The sequence below is a fragment of the Anser brachyrhynchus genome, assembly GCF_964034855.1.
Source record: "Anser brachyrhynchus genome assembly, chromosome: Z".
Taxonomy (NCBI): domain Eukaryota; kingdom Metazoa; phylum Chordata; class Aves; order Anseriformes; family Anatidae; genus Anser; species Anser brachyrhynchus.
In genome coordinates, this window is record NC_137697.1 from 75,202,955 (window position 1) to 75,221,632 (window position 18,678).

Genomic DNA, 18,678 nt, shown 5'->3' on the forward strand with positions numbered 1-18,678 from the left:
CAATGTTGCCTCCTGGATTTTGGGGATGCTGCTTGCACACTGTGGGCATGTGGAAGTGGCTGAGAGCTTGCTCAGCCTCCGGTCTGAGGGTGAGGGGCTTCAGCACCCTTCGTTGTCATCCCAGTGCCTTTCATGGGAATGGATGGTAATGAGGAAGTAAAGGAGCATTTGGTGTGCTTGTCAGCTTGCAGAAGTTTACTGTTAGTAAACAGTCCTGCATAAAAGAGAAAAGTCCTTAGGGGAAAAAATAAATAAATAAATAAATCACTATTTGAACAAGTGCATCTTACAATTTTTTTTTTCCCCCCTCCTGTATGGCCTATGGGAAGGCTGAAAATGCTGGCTTTTTTGGAAGGTGTGGATTTGGGAAATGTGAAGGTTTGTTTGCCATTGTAAATAATAATACTTAGTAGTAAATAGCAGTAATTAAAAGAGAGCTCATAAGCTCATATGTATGGGAAGTATTAAACCTAATTGCACTTGCTGGAAATGTTCCCACTCTCCAGCGTTCCACATGGCATAACTGAGGAGGGCAAAGAGTCTGGAAAGAAAATAGAAAGGGTTTAGCCTTCAGTACTTCTAGGAAGCTTTTCATTTTAATAAAATCAGTTTCTTAGCAAATTGCTTTTGGGGCAGGCAAGGAGAGGGGCAGCACCGCCACCTGCCTGCCACAGACATGGACCTGTCCAATGCAGAAGGATTGTGGCGTGGACAAACACACCCCTACCCTTGGAGCTTTCCTGAAGTCATCCAAAATTGCCATCAGATCTTCAGCACTCATTCTAATGTTTCACCTGAGTTATGGCAGGAGCCAGCCTCCCTGCCAAGATATTTTGGGTCAAACAGGCTCCTGCAAACCTGTGGCAGAGGTTCAGAATATTGCCAAGGAGGAGCCCTCCGTTGTGACGGTGTTCTTGGGTCTGTTTTTAATATGTTGTGAATACATGTTTCGTAAGAGTATGTGTGATTTGTGCGGAACTGAAGAAGGGTTGACATTTTTTCTGGCTTTATCGGAATGCTGGTTTTATTTTTTGGGGGAAGGAGGAGGAAGATAGCTTTGGCTGCAAACTTTTCCTCTCAAACATAAAATTGGTTAGAACAATGAACACAAACTGCTGCATATTTTAGCACAATCAGGTTGATAGTATTATTATTATTACTACTGCTACTACTATTACTGCTACTACTATTATTACTAGCAGCATTACTATTATTACTAGTAATATTACTATTATGGTAAAAAATTCTTCCTAAAATTATTGCTCAAAGTGACACAAAGATAGTTCCTATTAGTTTTGGAGACTACTGACACCTGCAAAGACACATCTCATATAGTCCTTGGTTGCCTAATTGATGAAATGAAGCCTTTCTTCTTGAGAGAAGATTACCAATTAGCAAAAGGTGTTAGTGCACTCGAATCCAGCAGCCATGCATCCCCTGAACCCTTCCGAGCCATAGCTGGGAGGAGAAGCTTTCAGGACAGACCTTTCCCATGAACTTCCCCAGGCTGCACTTTTACCAAAACAAAAAGTCCCCGGAGGCCTGGTGGCAGCAGCTCCTTTCAGCCAACACAGCGCTTGGTGCTGTGCAAAGCAGCGTCCCCCGGTGCTGCCGTACCTGCACAAAGCACAGCGTGCAGGCAGGGTGTTCGCAGGCAGGCTTGTTTTATCTTCCTTGGCAAACACAGCAGGCACGAGCTGGCTTGGAAGCTCGGTCTGCTCTGGCTGAAGTACAAGAGCTACAGCTGAAAAAATCACTGCAGACGTTTATTAATCTAACTCGGTGCATTTTGCCATGCCATACAAAACTCACACAAAGACCCAAAGAGTTGCAGGATTCCACACGGTCAGCAGTCTGCAAGCACATCTATTCTGCAAAAGCAAAGTTATGATCCTCGCCATTAATTTCCTCATAAGGACATTTTCCTGAAGACTGCAATAAGGTTACTTTGAAACTAACAAAACAATTTTTTTTTGAATTTTAAGCAGCAATTTAGTTTTGCAGGTACCCTTATAATCCTATAGTCTCTACTGTTATTAGGAGAATGATTCCCAAGTTCTGTATTTCTGTGAATCTAAATATACAGATTACATGACAGATCCTTCCCTTGAACTATATTTGTAATACCAACTCAACTGAATATTGCTGAAAACAATATTGTGTTTATTCTGTGAGGAAGATGCTGAAACATTTTTCTTTGGCATCTTTCCAAAAATCTTTGGAACTCTCAGTTCTAAAATACTCTAAAATGTTGTAATTTGATATAAAGTGAAAGCAAATTGAAAAAGTCTTTTAAAATTATGATGTAATTATATTCTTCCATAATTGAAGGAGATTATGGAAAGCAAAGAACAGATCAGTACATGAAAAAACATATTCCTTAGGCAAAAAATAAACAAATAAATAAAAAAATAAAAAGGAGAAGTTGTTGCCTTTAACATCCATAACATCCACATTTCATTTTGAATTTAATATAAAATTAATGGTAGTGGGAGAAGAATACAGGGTTTCATGTCATTATTTGTCTCACTGAAGGAACTGTTATTTTTATAAGGCATCCTTTTAGTAGAAAGCTCCCTTTTTAACAACAATAAAGCAAACACAGGAACAATTGTGGTCTATGCACTGTCTTGAACTACTGAACAGAAAGAATTAGGAAGCACAAGTAACTCAAATGTGGTTTAGGATGGGTGAGCAGTACATGCAGCAGAGCAGAACCATGTGCTGGGGGTCACAGCTGTTACTATTAAATTATTCAGGCAGTGTCGCATGACTTTTCGTACCCCAAACTATTTTAATCCGATTGCGTAAAAACCCTTCTTCAGAGTAAAACATAAGTAATTTTAGTTGTATTTACAACCATTTACAACCATTAATGTGCCTATCTCACCTTAAAATAAGGTGGAAAAGAGGAGGCTCAGGGGCGACCTCATCGCTCTCTACAGTTACCTTAACGGAGGCTGTAGAGAGGTGGGGGTTGGTCTGTTCTCCTACGTGCCTGGTGACAGGACGAGGGGGAATGGGCTAAAGTTGCGCCAGGGGAGGTTTAGGTTGGATGTTAGGAAGAACTTCTTCTTTACCGAAAGGGTTGTTAGGCATTGGAATGGACTGCCCAGGGGGGTGATTGAGTCACCATCCCTGGAGGTCTTTAAAAGACGTTTAGATGTAGCCCTTAGTGATACGGTTTAGTGTAGGACTTGTTAGTGTTAGGGCTGAGGTTGGACTAGATGATCTTGGAGGTCTCTTCCAACCTAGACGATTCTGTGATTCTGTGATAAGTTCCACTTGCAGCTCAGACAGCTTCAAGTTGTTTTGCCAGAGGAGCAAAAAATCTACGTTAGACCAGAGCAGTAGCTGTGGTTTTATTGCAGCAGGGCTGGACAGCCCTTCCCTTCCCTTCCCTTCCCTTCCCTTCCCTTCCCTTCCCTTCCCTTCCCTTCCCTTCCCTTCCCTTCCCTTCCCTTCCCTTCCCTTCCCTTCCCTTCCCTTCCCTTCCCTTCCCTTCCCTTCCCTTCCCTTCCCTTCCCTTCCCTTCCCTTCCCTTCCCTTCCCTTCCCTTCCCTTCCCTTCCCTTCCCTTCCCTTCCCTTCCCTTCCCTTCCCTTCCCTTCCCTTCCCTTCCCTTCCCTTCCCTTCCCTTCCCTTCCCTTCCCTTCCCTTCCCTTCCCTTCCCTTCCCTTCCCTTCCCTTCCCTTCCCTTCCCTTCCCTTCCCTTCCCTTCCCTTCCCTTCCCTCCCCTCCCCTCCCCTCCCCTCCCCTCCCCTCCCCTCCCCTCCCCTCCCCTCCCCTCCCCTCCCCTCCCCTCCCCTCCCCTCCCCTCCCCTCCCCTCCCCTCCCCTCCCCTCCCCTCCCCCATTCCCTCCCCTCCCCTCCCCTCCCCTTCCCAACCCTTCCCTCATTATTTCATTCACATTCATTTCCACACTGTTACTTTTATAATTAAATAATACTTAACTGAACATATTTTAATGGCATATGTAATGAACATATTACTACTTCTTTGAAACTGTCCACTTGGGCTGATGGAACATACTTTTGATGTATGATCATGACAGTCATCCCATTGATTCTGGCTTTTTTTTTTTTTTTTTGGTCAGGAATTTGGCAACATTTGGCAATAGACATTACATTTTTATGTTTTCAGGAGTGAACAATTATCTTCACCAAGATATGAAAGTGTGGGAGTGGAGGTTAGCAACTAAATTATTAAGGCCATTGCCCTGGTGTTGAACCACATTTAATTTGGTGTAATTCCATGAATGCAGCCATCAAGTCCCAGGTCAGCTGGGCTGTTTCGTGTTCCCTCCACAACTCCCATAAGACAGGCCTTCCAGAAGATGACATCTGTGATTATCTTCATAATTCCGGACTAAGGTTATTCATGGTTTATATCCATTATCTTCTGTGCAAAATATGTTATTTCACTTGCCTCATTTTTTCACCTCTTCTTTCCCACCTTGCCTACATATTCCCAGGGGCAATAGCATTCTCCCAGGGTGATAATTCTGGTAGGCCACCTTTGGAGACAGTCCCTCTGGACATTTATACACTCGTCACTTCTGGAAGCAGCATGTGAGATGCATGAGACAAACCAGCAGCAAAGCTAAAGCATTTCCGTATAGTACATGCACAGTAGATCTTCTGAGACTTGCACAATTTTAAAAATCTGTGATGGTGTAAAGCCTCAGCATGACAGGCTTGACTCTCCATGATAGCTCTGCAGAAAATAGTATTAGATTTCAATGTGTTATGAAATTCAGTGTCTTAGGGCTCTCAGATAGCAGTGAGAGTACCTGAACCAAGGAGAAATAATGTTACAAAGAGAAGCCACTTTATTAAGTGAATTGTCATTTCATGTTTGGAATTAAAGAGAGAGCAAACACAACGCCGAGGATTTTTAAGCTTTTACTTCCAAGCTGCAGTAAACCTGCAAGACTTATTCACAGCAGCAGAATAATGACATCTCAAGGTTTATGCACAGCATTAGCAGGCAAGGAAGGTCTCAGAAGTAGGTTGACTCAGCAGTACCTGACCAGACTGCTGGCTGAGCTGAGGAAATATCATTGCCGCCAGGAATTAAATGCAGAGGCTCCTTCAGCTTGTGTAAATTTCTCTGTGCCATTTGAAAAAGGTACTTGGAGAAAAAGTAGTCTGTTTTTTAATTTCAATGTTTTACTCATTTGTTTAAGTACATCTCCGGTTTGTGTAGTCGAATGTGAACAGGCTTCCCAAGTGAATAACTTAAAAAATAATTGAAATTCCTCTCTTTAATGTCAGCTTGAGGATGCCGATATCAATGCCTATGAGTTCATCTTTCCAGCATTAGAACATTTTCAGCAGTTATTAAAATCATGCCTCTTCGTGTTATCTTCTAAACGCACAACCTCTTTATTGTATCCTAATCCAACAAGATGAATGTGGAGGTGATGTTCCCATCCTGTTATTTTCCAGTCTGGTTCCAGTTCTGATATCAAAAAGGAGTAGTTCTCTATGTGCAGTAGAAAAAGAAGACAAGATCCACAGGGGACTTTTGGCATGTTTGTGGCCACTTCATGCAGCTTTCTTTATTCTGTGACAACTGAAGTGAGGGCCTGTGGGAAATGGCTGAGGTTTGTTCCCTATCCCCATCTTCAGAAGTAGATTTTTCATGGCTGGAGGCAGATCACCTTGCCATACCTCACACCCCCATGCCCCCGTTATTGCCAAACTTCCTCTGCGTGCTCTCTCCCATGACAGATGCTGCCAAGATCTCTGCTCTCAGTGTGCAGGTGATGCTGATTGCTTCATGTTAGTGGGCAGCAATATTTGCTGTCCCTAGGTGGCTCAGAAGAGACATTTATATATATATCTATGTATATATGACCCTCACAGTCAAAAATCTTTTGCCCCCTGTGTGAGCTCCATTGGCTCCTTCTGCTTCCAAGCCATCAGCTGGGAAGCTGGTGGGGAACAGTCTTCAGTATGCTTTTTCCCTGCCACCACCCCAGATTGAGAGAAGAAGTGATTAAGGTTTGGAAGAAACATGGATTAAGCCAAGCCCCCTTGATGCCCTAAGGAAATCCAAGCATGTGTGTGTGTGTGTGTGTTGAGGGGGGTGGTGGTGGTGGTGGGGAAGCCTTGACCCAGGACCCTTGTCTCCAGGACCCTTGATCCAATTGCTTAGTCTCAATATCCTAATATCCACCTTCCTGGCCACTTCTCTAGTACATTTTGACCTGAATTTTAAATATTTCCTCTCCATAAAAACTGTTCTTGCAGGCCACTATCACATTGCAAAGTTCAGAGATGTCTTCTGGCCCCCCTCTCCCCAGTTCTTTTTATGTCTGACACTACTGCCGGTTTCTGTAGATTGTCTTTTTTATGTTTTCATGACCTTCAGGCAGACTAAACAAAAATGTGGCCTTTTGTCTTCTCCTTCTTGCTTGTCTTACATTATAACTATTCCTTCCACTTTCTGTTTTCTGTTTGTTGTTTCATCCATATCAAGATATGTAGTGTTTTTTGTTTTGTTTTTGTTTCTAGCGGAGAATTTATTTTGTATTTTTTTCCCTTTTTTTTTTTTTTTTACAAGTTTGATACAAAATGTGTTTTGGAAGTGTTGGAAGGTGTCTCTGACTTGGCCCTCATTAAACCTGTTTTTGTTAGCATAACATTTCAGGAGGTTTCTGCCATTGTAAGTTTTAGTACTTTATCATATGTGCCTTGAACTTGACTGCAGAAAAAAGTATAATAATAGGTATGTCTCTTTTTTATTGTGACTGAGGAAAGGTCTCCAAGGCTAACAACTCCCAACTTTCCATGGCACTTGATGGTAAAACATGAGATTTTACCTTTTCTAGATTAATCAGTGCTTCATAGATATAAAATGACTGTCCAGTTGTGTTCAAGTGTGAAAAAAGGTGTGACATTAGGCTGAGACTTTCAACACCATAGCTGATAAGTATTTTCTGCTGATTTGCATAAAACTTGCCCAAACTACTTTTGAGAATCCAAACCTCTGACTGCTGAGATTTTTACTGCAGTTGTGGGGCAAGGGGTGTTCAGAAGCCAAGTGGTAATGCTGGTTTGTAATTCTGTTTGCCACTTTTACTCCCCAAAGTAGATTGTTACCTCAAAAAAAAAAAAAAAAAAAGTGATTTCTGAAGATCAAAGCCTAAATAATATCAAGGTCATAATATTAAGGGAGGCCTGAGGTTCTCCCCTTACAAGTCCTGAGGCACCCTGAGGGGTTTCTCCACCAGCAAGCAAACCCCTTTTCCATTTTTTGCTGGGGCAGTGGTAAGGACCTGGGTAGGTCTGCCCACTGGGAGCCCCCTCTGCCCACCACCTCTGCTGGGCATGCTGAGTGATTTACAGCTGCTTCGAGTAGCTCTGCTCCTATGGGTGCTGTGCAGATCCAGCCCTGAAGTTGAAGAGCACCGTGAGGTCAGCCAAGCTTCTCAGGTTCTCTGACTTGCTGCAGGATGTCCTGAAGATGTGTTCCTTCACCTACAGTCAGTGAAGTGGTCCAGAGCTAAGATATGCAAGTAATGAAACTGGAGAGGACAGCAGAACAACCTCTTTTTGTTGTTTTCCTTTATATTGTGATGGTATGTATATTTATTCATGTTTCCTGTTTCCTGGGGGATGGAAACGGGAAACACAACTGTTTGTAATTGGAATGGAACACTAATCCTTGTTTTTGACCCATGCAGTTGACTTCATTCCCAGCTTGAACCTATGTAGCTGTATTTTCACTGTTTATGACATGAGCAGAGCCCGTCACATAGTTTTAGCTTTGTAGTCACTGTTGGGCCATCTATTATCCTGCATCTCCTATTAATTTTGAAAAACATAATAAACTCACCCTGAGAGATCTGCATGGTATATCTTAATGTATTTTTTTTTTCTGTACGTTTTCTAGGTTTTCATTTTTAAGCCTATTTCACGGGATCTGGCATTACTGCAGTGCTGGCACAGTTGTGATGCCAACATATGGCTCTTGAATGGAGGAACAATGTGTGCAATCCTGACAGCAAAGGGACTGGAAATCTTCAGGAGCTGATGAACGGTGTTATGAAACCATCTTTCCAGCTGGAATGAAGGAACAAATTCTGCGTGCTCACCTTGTGCAGTCAGATGGATGCAGGCAAGTGTTTAGGCTTTTCTCTGCAGGGCAGTCATGCTGAACGCGAGACACATTCCAATAATCGAAATGCTATAATTGTTTAGTTCAGAAATGCTGCATTTGGTTGCTTTATGAGCATGCACAGCCTGTGTCGTTGCTAGGTAAGGCTGCAGTTCGCTTTTGCAGGGAGAAAGCAAGGAGACTGAATCCATACGGCAAATATGCTCACGCTGCTACACTGGAAATCTCCATTTTAGACCTACTTGTGGTCTCCATTTGTTTTTTTGCTTGTGAACCTGAAGCTAAAAGGCAAAGTGTGTTCTTGTTTGTGCGTTATTGGCACATGTTGTGGATTTTCATGTAGAAAAGGCTAGACTGGCTGCTGCTCTTCCAGCCAGGGATCGTGGCTCGTGTTGGGGCAAGCACAGCTTTGTGTTACCTGACAGGGACGCCGGTGCTGCAGGCTGGCAGCGGGTACCTCAGGACAGGAGTTATTCAGGTTGGAAAAGACCTCTAGGATCATCTAGTCCAACCTTTAACCTTGTACTAAAGTCCACCACTAAACCATGCTACTAAGTTCTACATCTACACGATTCTTGAAGACCTCTGGGGTGGTGACTCAGCCACTTCCCTGGGCAGCCTGTTCCAATCCCAGACAACCCTTTCTTTAAAAAAATTTCTCCTAATATCCAACCTAAAGATAGGAGGGGAAGGTGGGCCCTGCATGACACCCGGGCCTGCTCTCTGACCGGGCTCAGAGCCTGTCATGGCAGTGGTGCTGCCGTAGGCCCGTTTTGTCAATCACTCACCCTTGTGCACAGCACAGGGGAAAGGGAATGGCCTCAGTGAAGAGGAGTGGGTTGTGGTGGGGTGTCTGGAAAGCAAAGCTTGGCTTCCATAGCTTGGTATAACCGGTGGTGTGTTCACACCATGTTCACAGTCACTGTAGGCCCACTGTCAGGTTAGGCCAGGAGTGGCAGGACTGCTGGAGTTCATGTCATAGCCCTCTCACCAAACACCACATCTGTTCTGCCAGAGGAAGATTGTGATCTGCTGCCTCTAGCAACTGCAAAACAAACACGGTGGGGACCTGCCAGGTGTAGCACGCCTCAGAAACTCTTCCTCAGGCACCTCACAGGCTCTGGATAACCTTCAGATGGTGCAAAGCCTTCACCTTGCACCCGAGATCTCTCTGAAGAAGAACACTGAGTGCTGCAGCTTCGCTGCAAGCGAGGGAAATGTTTACAAGCAAAGATTAAACTGACTCAAATAGCTGCATCACAGACCGTGAACACTGAAGGAAATGAAAGACAGGAGAAGGAGTAGTCAACATACTGTGATCCTTTCATTTCAGCTACCTTGAGCAACATTTTTCTTACAAAGGACAAGTCAAGCACTCTGCAGACATAAGGAACATAACAGGTGAGTAAAACAGGAGTTAAAAAGAAATCTCTTTGCTTTTAAAGTTATCAGATTTGGATCTGGAAGTCATTGAGAGTTGAAAAATATGCACCCCATGATACCATTTTTACAAATCCTCTTCTTAAAATAGAAAGACACTTTAAAACTATTAAAAAGAAACAAAAAATTGAAATCAAGCAACACAAATCCCATTTTCTGTTAAAACTTTGTGTTGTAGTTCTACAATCTTACTGAAAATTTAGTGTTGCAAGATAATTCAAGTTCTTAATGGAATTATTTTAAAATTAAAAAATAATTTGATTTTCTGGACTCCAGGGTATAATTTGATGCTCTATATTCTAGAAGAATGTTTTCAAATTAGTTTTTATCTGCTGAATAGAAAGATAAAGCCAGTACTGGAGAAAATACAGCATGTAACACATCAAGGGATTAAAAATAGATGTTTCTATTGTTGTCTATTTTGGGTTAGTGTCCCAGAATTATGTGACATAAATTGCCTTAAACAATAAAACACGAAGAACTGAACAGCTAACACTAGTATTTTTCCATGAGGTAGGGAAGGTTAATAGCAATAATATTCCAAGGGAAGTTATGGAAGAAGAACACAACTCTAACTTGTTTTTACTATGGAAAAAGCTCATTTTTGTTTTGCTTTGGGGTGGCCCAAGGCAACCCTGCTCCACCATGGGGAGGTCACAGACCTGCACCAGGCTGCAGCCTTGCCATGTGGTGGCAATGCAGTGGTTTATGGGCCTGGATGCAGTGTGTAGCTCTTCATGTGTGCTCTGCATCAGCATCACCACTACACTGAGGTGAGCTTTGGAGCTGATTTCTCAATTTTTGTAACCCATCCCTAATTATCTAAGCAGGTTTTTATACCTCAGTACCAGAGATGGTGGGCATCTGACATACACAAGAGAAAAGGTGCATAAGGCATTGTCTAACGTGTGCATGGCCAATACACATCCAAATGAAGCCCATGTATGAAGACATATATATATTTTTTTTCCAAATGATTTTCACTGTTGTGTAGTGATGCTTATTTGGGTTTATCATTACAGAGATGGAGTATGATGGGTGATGATTACCAACAGCAGAAAAAGAAATAGCAATTCTTGCTTTTGCAGTGCTTTCTTGCTCTTGTAGTTCAAAGCACTTGTCAAGCACTTACACGCCCACTTTACAGCAAAGGGTTGTAACTGTTGGCTTAAGCCATCTTGATTCCATTTGTGTAGCAAGATAGATTTTCTCCAGCTGAGGACCTGCCATCGGTATTTATAGGTTGGCTGCAAACTTTAAGGTGCAAAGTTGCATGGGATAAAGAAAGAAGAAAGGGAGAATGTGAGAGGATATAAATGCAGAGGATGCAGCTTGAACAGCTCTGGGAAACATGAACTAGGAGGGGAAGTTGAAGAAAATGAGGATTAGTTTACTGTAGTGAAGAGATGACTAAGAAGAATCTGATAATCTTTAAATATTCCAAAAAGAACTTTAAGAAAGAAAGGGATAGCTCTCCTTTCTGTCTGCTATAAATGAGATGGGAATTCTGAGTTCATATCATGTTATAAAAGATATGGTTGAGTTTAAACATCAGGGAAAGCTAATGAATATTAAGAACAGGTAAACACTGGAAAATCTGTGTTTTGCCTCGGGAAGCTGAAATACCAACCAATATTATGAGTGGTTTTTAAGACCAAGCTAGAAAAACATGTATAAGGAAAGACATACGTGTAGTCAACTCTGCCTTCAGGCAGCAATATGGATCACAGGATATCCTTACAGCCCTAATTTTTAAAACCTATACCTATGAAGAATCCTTTCTGTAGGTAAATTCAGATCTGTTTCTGGAATCCAAAAAATTCTGACAATTAGATATATAATATACTTGCAGTTTTAATCAGATTGAAGTTTTACAGAAATAGTAAAAGAAACTAAAGTCCTGGTCATTTTGAAATTATAAAAAGTAAGTTTACCCTTGGTTTCTGGTGGTGTTTTACAAACTTTTCAGGGCTTGCCCTTGTAATTTATGGTGTCATCAGAATCCATCCACAAGAATACAACCTTTATTCAACCTTTATATTCATTTTCACAGAATATAAAATCTGCTGACAATCTGAAAAGACAGATGTGAAAAGCATCAGCAATAAAATAAGCCCCAACCCCTTCCTGTAGCTCATCCACCGTGGTCTGAGCAGTGCTGCTAAACTGACAATGAGATGCTGGGGCTGTGGTTAACTGCAAGAGGATGTCATTTTGCCTCACCTGACAGAGAAGTCCCTGTGGGATTGCTGGAGGACATGCATGCCACTTTGGACTGAAAGATGAAAATATTGTGTAACTTGTTTATTCTGAGTGGCTCTTCATTTGACAGGGACAAACGTGCTCCTAGCATGGAAGTATGGGTGTAGCTCTCTCAGGATAACAGAAGCACCATGCACAGAGGAAGTTCCTCTGATCATCCCAAGCATAAAATATGAGGAATGGCAGCCTTTATGAGGGACTTCCCTGACTCCTGCCCTCCCCAGTGCTCCCAGTGCCTTCCAGTAGGATCCTATAGGATCATTAATCCTATGAAAAGAGTCATTAATGCACAAATGACATAAACCATTCAGTTCACACAATACCTGACTGTAAACTGTGGCATTATCTATGAGCAGCAGGAGGATGACAATAAGGACCAAAACAAATCTCAAGGCACAACACCAGTAGGCTGAGAGCCTCCACTAGAGCTGTCAGATTTCTTCCTAGCATGAAAGGGAGCTCCCCTCTCCCTGCCTGTTTAAGGCCTAAACATCACAGGGGCTGCAGAAGTTCTTGTAGGACCAGCTGTTGTGACTGAGAGCAGCAGCTGCCCAGCAGCTTTGGGGTTTTGGGGCTGCTGGGGTGCAGCAGCATCCTCCCACCAGCACGCTGTCCCAGTCGCAACCAGAGGCAAACCGCAGCCACCGAGATGAAAGGCTGCCTCCCTCTGATCTCTTCACGATGAAATCGCTCCAGTGCCACACTGTACTTTGTGTCAATACCTATTTCATTTTTCAAAATCGAAAAAGATATGAGTACTTTGTTCCCTGAATTCCTGCTTCTCGGGGTAACCTAGCAACTCCCCATGCTACGCGGCACGCAGCGGCGCGCCACCCTGCTGCACATCCATGCTGACAAGCTCGCCATGCAGCATTTCACTTGCAGATCATTTACCGAAACTTGTGGCTCTCCTCTCCCTTGAACTTCAGAAATGACAAGAGGAATGGTTTTATTCTCTTTCTTTTGGGCAGCCTTAATCATCCACTGTTCACCGGAGCTGAATAGCTGAAGCTATTTGCATGGCATTTGTAGTTGACACCACCCTGCGAACTCATAATCACTGGAAGCATGAGAATGTATTCAGGCGCACATTTCTGTGTCATTAAAAATTTGCAAGCTAAAATTGTACCTGTGAACAAACAGCCTTCTCGGAAAAAAACAAAAAACAAAAAACAACAGGGAAATCTCGCAAGTGTGGGATGGAAACACCATGCTAGCACATGCCTGGGTTGTTCTGCAGCAGGTGAGGCATCCCCTTCTCTTCTCCCTGCCACCAAGGTGTGCACCATCCCCAAGCACAGCCTGTCTCCTTCACTTTCCCGCTGCCAAGGGCCCTTCTCCAGATGTTGTTCCCAAATCTGGTGAGAAGAAGAACTTAAACATCACGTAAGGGTTGAAAATTCCTGCTGGGGTTGGATGTTTGCCTGTGGTTTAGCTGCTGGCGAGCAAGAGCAAGGGCACAAAGTTCTGGGGAGAAGGATGAGAAAGTTTTGCATGCAGGTATGAGATGAATCCCTGTGACAATTCTTTAATGCTACAGCTTGTCCAGGAAGGGGTGGAAGAAGCCTGGGAGATGCTTTAAATTTAAATAGCTGACAAACCAGGGCATCGTGGTGCCCTGACTGTTCCTGGCGAGGCTGTGCTGGCCAGACCCCAGCATACTGGGGAAGATCTGGCACCTCCATGTTATCCAAGGTGTCTTTTGAACAGGGTGGGCAGCTGAAACAAATTTATGAATCATGGTAAAGCAATCTTGTCTGAAGGAATGGCTAAAAAATTTTATTCTACTTTTGTACTCAACAAATCAATGTGTGGTTTGTTTCTTACTTTTTAATTCAGTGGCATTATTTTTTTTCTTCCTGCATTTGGGCTCATTTTATTAGGTTTATTTTTTTTTTTGCAAATTTTTCTTTTTTGTCTCATTTTACATTTTTCCCCCAAGGGAAAAGAGGGAAAAAACAAACTACAAAAAAATAATCCAGATCAAGAGGCCATTATACTCAGATCATTGTTTGGTGAAACATCAGAAGTTTCAGTGAATTGCTCCACCAACTTTGTAGCTGGAAACAATCTTTTGAATACCCACACTGTATGTATTTGGTTAAAAAAAGAAAGCGTGTGTGGTGGAGGAAAAAGCACGAAAAAGCACCTTAAATTGTGATTGGGAAAATTACATTTTCACCCTTTTTACACAGGCAAAATTGGTTAAAAGTTTTCCTTTAAGAGAATCAGTTTAACTAGCTCTTTCCTTCCCACCCCATCTCATGGTCACTATTCAAAACCACAAGTTTATCTGAGAGCCCGTGCACATTCAACAATAAAAGTTCAGTAAATAAACATCTCCCAGCTTGACTCCCCAATGACTGTGATTTGTGCTAAATAACAAATGACCCATTTCATCAAGCCTGTTGTTACTGACTGACCGACAAGGTGGTAAATATTATAGCTAATGCAGCATACCATGGTGATCCTAGGAGGGCAACAATGCTGAGAAGCATGAGTACAATGTACAGTCTGTCTGGTAAATGGCCAAAGGGTAATGCTAGTCCTGAAATCAACTGCATTAAAAAAAAAAAGTAGGAAAAAAAGAAAAAGAAAAATACATTTGGCTTTCCAAGATCCTGAGTATTTTTGGATGTGGCAGTCCGTCTGCTGATCCTTTCAGGCAGGTTTGAAATCTAAAGTAGCACATGGTAAGAAAAGAGGCATTTGTGTGTCTGCATCACACAGGTGCAAATGGGAGCATCACTGAGCCCACCTGCGGGAGGGGGCTCCTGTCTGAGCATCACTGGGGCGCTGCTGCTTTCAAGGCAACAGGATGGGGAGTGCTGGGAGGGGAAATAGCCCTCCAAATAAAAAAATGCAGTGAATGAAGCTGCATTTTCCCAGCAGATTTTGTCTGTAACACCTACAGTTCATAGTAGTATTAGTATGAAGGATACACCATAAATATTGATCTCCCTGAGAAGCTGACTCTCTAAAAGCTGAATAAAATGTTGTTTGTGGATGTGCTCAGATACCTTCATTTCTCAGATACTGTTTTGTCTCAAAGTGGGGAATGTGTGAGAAGAATGAGAAGAAAGTGAAAAAAGGAAGTTGTAGAGGGGAGGGAAAAAAAGGGAAAGTATCTAGAAAGGTGCAAGAAATAGATAACAGTAGTGTAAAGAGAGTGTAGATGAGGGAGGAAGAGGAAATATTTGGAAAAGCAGATAGCAAAAAATCGTATGGATGGAAATCTTATGGAAGACACAAGTCTCTGTTCCTGAAAAGCATGGAGAAAGAAAAAGAAAGGCAGAACCAGAAAGAAACTGGTGATATAGGAGTAAACATGGGAATGCATGCTGAGAATAACAAACAATGAGAAATCACTGAAAGGAAAGATGGCAGAAGGAGAATGGTGTTAAAAATACATGAATGAACAGAAGATATGTACAAATCAGAGAGACTAAATTGTTAAAATGACGTGAGCTGAGAAACTGAAGAAACAGGTATGGACAGGTAAGTAGGAAGCAAAAGAAATCAAAGGAAGTGAAAAGGAAAGGTATTACTTGCTAGAAAACTGGGAGCCAAAACTTGATATGAAAAGCACATGTAAATATTTTTGAAGTGAAGCTGTCACGTTTCAACATGTGCAGGTTTGATCACAACATAAAATCTGAAAAGCATTACTGGGAAAGGCTGCAGCATGGTATAACCGACGCCGTATCTGAGCATTTCCAGAGGGCATGTGATCTAAACCAGTCATGCACAGCAACCCCCTATGACACCGTGGATGGCACAGGGGTTAGCTGTATATGAAATGTTTGTCTTCCAGAGCCTGCATCAAGGCAGGGACATGCATGCCATGATGCCACCTTGGCATTATGCTAAAGCTCTGCTCACTTGTGGGGATACACCTCTTTAATACAGGGAGCATGTGGCTTCACTGTCAGTAGGCACCACGGCTGAACGGGAGGTGATCTAAAGACACAAGGAAAGAAAACGTGAAGGGAGCAAATTGTAAATTGTATGAAGTAATCCAGAAACTTCATTAGGGGGGTTATACTCATCGTTGTTACCTGTGGAGATCATTTAGGAGATATATGCTGGTAATCAAAAAAATGCTTTGTGTTACTTAGGGAGAGGTGGACAGAGAAGGTATGCAACCCACATTTCACAAAGATAATACAGATATTAAAGTAAATAACAAAAACTGTGTTTCAGCTCTCATTATTGTTCAAACCAGAGATCTTGAGATCTTCATAGCTGATATCCTAAAACATACACAGAAAGTATGAGAGGGTTATATGTGTTTCAGAGAGACAACATTACTTGTTTTGGGATTGCTAGAAACAGCTATGTCACTATTTTTTTATTATTATTTTATTTTGTGCCTGTTTTATTCTTTAGGAAAAGAGTGACTCAATTTTAGTTGAGCCACATTTTTTTTTAAATATGTTTTTTCTTAATATTCACCCAGGCCTCTCTGACAATGTGAGGTACAACAAATGGGTATGTTTGGGTGTGAAACCTGTTGCAAATTCTGACGCCCAGTCACTTCTGCTTCACAATGTAAAATGGCAGGAAAGATAAGAAAACTACAGCTGTGAGTTACCAAATTACAGAGCCATTATTTTAATACCCATGATTCAGCTGTCAGAAGCTGATCTAACACATCCACATGCAAAACTTCAAATACATCAACTTTTCAGTATATACATGGGTATAATTCACCGTACTTCCAAACACAGAGAAAAGATTCGTACTGTTTTGCGATCCAGATTTGGAGGCAGAGAAGCTTGCATCAGTTTACTCTCATCTCAAGCAAAGAAGTTGGCTGAAGAAAGGTGTGCCTACCTGTCAAGGGATCATCAGTCTTTTTTCTTCCAAAAGTTTTGAAAATAGGTCATAACTGCTTCTCTCCCTAATATTGTGTTACTGTATTTTGCTGGGCAGTTAAAAAAAAAAAAAAAAAAAGGAGAAAAGGAGTATTTGCTTTGAAATTTTTCTTTCCAAGGAATTCCTCTCTTCCTAAAGTAATGCTTGAAGAGAAATAAAATGTTGGAGTTACTTACCGAGCCTTTTACAAAACACAGGGAAATAGACATTCAGTGGTAACGAGAGGAAAGAAATTGAGTATTTTGTGCAGGCACTGGAAGCAATTCACCTTTGGTGCTGAAAACCCACCCCTGACAAGGTCGGGAGAAGCAGGTCTGCTTGGCGAGGTGCCCACAGGGGCTCCTGGCAGAGGTGCCACTGCCCCCTCCCGTGCAGGGGCCGGAGGCTGTCTGAGTTTTTTTAAGACATTCTTTTTTTATTCAATATTATTATTCTGCCTTGTTTTTCTCCTGTCCTGTGTTGTGTATCCCCTTCATGGATCCTTTGCCCTTCTGCTCCAAGTCCTGCCGGTCCATCTTTCTTAAACTCCCTCCTGTACATCCATCGCTCCCTGCCCGGTTTTGTGGTGTTTCATTGGAACTGAAGGCAGAGTGCAGTCTCTCCTTCTGCAATTCAGAATGAAACAAATCCAAACGAAACGCACGTGGTTCACATGAAGCTAGCCTACTTCACAATTTGCAGAGCTATATGTAGGTACCCACAGATAAGCACTTCTGTGACAGCCCTGGGCCGGGTGGAATAGGTCGGGCTTCATGAGACAGGGAGAGAGCTTCATCTACAGCTTCTTACGTACAAAGTGAGACAGAAACGGCCTCAAGTTCCCTCTACATACACACTAGTTTGGAACTAACCCAGTTGTAGAGGCCTTTTTGGCCCCTGGGGAGAAGTAGCTCCCCTCCAAGGTCCACTTCACAAGGCTGCTGCCAAGTTAACAGCAAGCCTTCTCCTCCCAGCCCTCTCTTTTTCCTCCTTCTACAAAGAAAAGAAACCTCGCCTTCAAACAAGCCCTGCACATCTTCAGGTTCCTTAGGTTGGCTTTCGTGACCTGGGCTGGCTTGCGTGCGCTTAGAGAAAGCTTCCTAAAGCAATAACGTAGCAGTCCTGTGGTTCCCTCTCCTACTGCCCAGGCACCTGTTCGCTGTCCCACCTCGCACGGTCATTTTGGGGAAAGAAAACAGATGTCTGTAGAACCTGCGTTTATTGAACTGCTGCTGGTATTGCAGAACATGGCACGCGCTTCCATCACACAGGATTTACTCTAAAAACAGAAACTCGGAACAGCAAACAGTGCTGATCTGAGTCTTACCATTAAACAACTTCCAGTCTGCTACATCTCTTCACTCCGAGTGCTTAAACAGCTAATGCACAGCTTCTACATTGCGACAGAAGTTTACTTTGGATGTGCAGGCGTACTGAGATATGTGTTAGTAGGACTTACAGTTATTAGATTTTGCAATAGTTTTTCGGTCGTTTGTGGACTGGAATATACTGTCAGAAACAATGTAATGTGGAAGTGATGAATCTTGACATTTAAATATTTGTCTTGAAGAAGAAATGTCAGGAATGTATGCAGCCATCTGGGCTTTTGCGCTCAAGTATTAGTGATTAGTGCTGATCAAAAGGAAAATTTATATCTACAAAATATTTAAAAGTTATTTTAAAATATATTCCATTTTTATTTTAAAAATCTGTTCTTTTCCACAAATATGTTGTTATTATACATTTAACACTGTGGCCATGTTAGAGAAAAACTCTCTTTTTTTTTCAGAGAAAAATTCTTCCCTCAGAGGGCGGTGAGGCCCAGGCCCAGGCTGCCCAGAGGAGCTGTGGCTGCCCCATCCCTGGCAGTGCCCAAGGCCAGGCTGGATGGGGCTGGGGGCAGCCTGGGCTGCTGGGAGGTGTCCCTGCCCATGGCAGGGGGTGGCGCTGGGTGGGCTTTAAGGTCCCTTCCAGCCCAAACCATTCTGTGAT

The 18,678-nt window shown here is 42.5% G+C and overlaps 1 long non-coding RNA gene across 1 annotated transcript in view; it reads left to right on the plus strand.

Annotated features, from left to right (window-relative positions):
* The first annotated feature begins 8,067 nt into the window (after positions 1-8,067).
* LOC308185667 overlaps positions 8,068-18,678 on the plus strand; it is a 39,065-nt gene continuing 28,454 nt past the window's right edge. Inside the window, exons 1-2 of the long non-coding RNA XR_013943540.1 lie at positions 8,068-8,127; positions 9,143-9,528. This is a non-coding gene — a long non-coding RNA (uncharacterized lncRNA). The remainder of the gene's footprint in view (positions 8,128-9,142; positions 9,529-18,678) is intronic.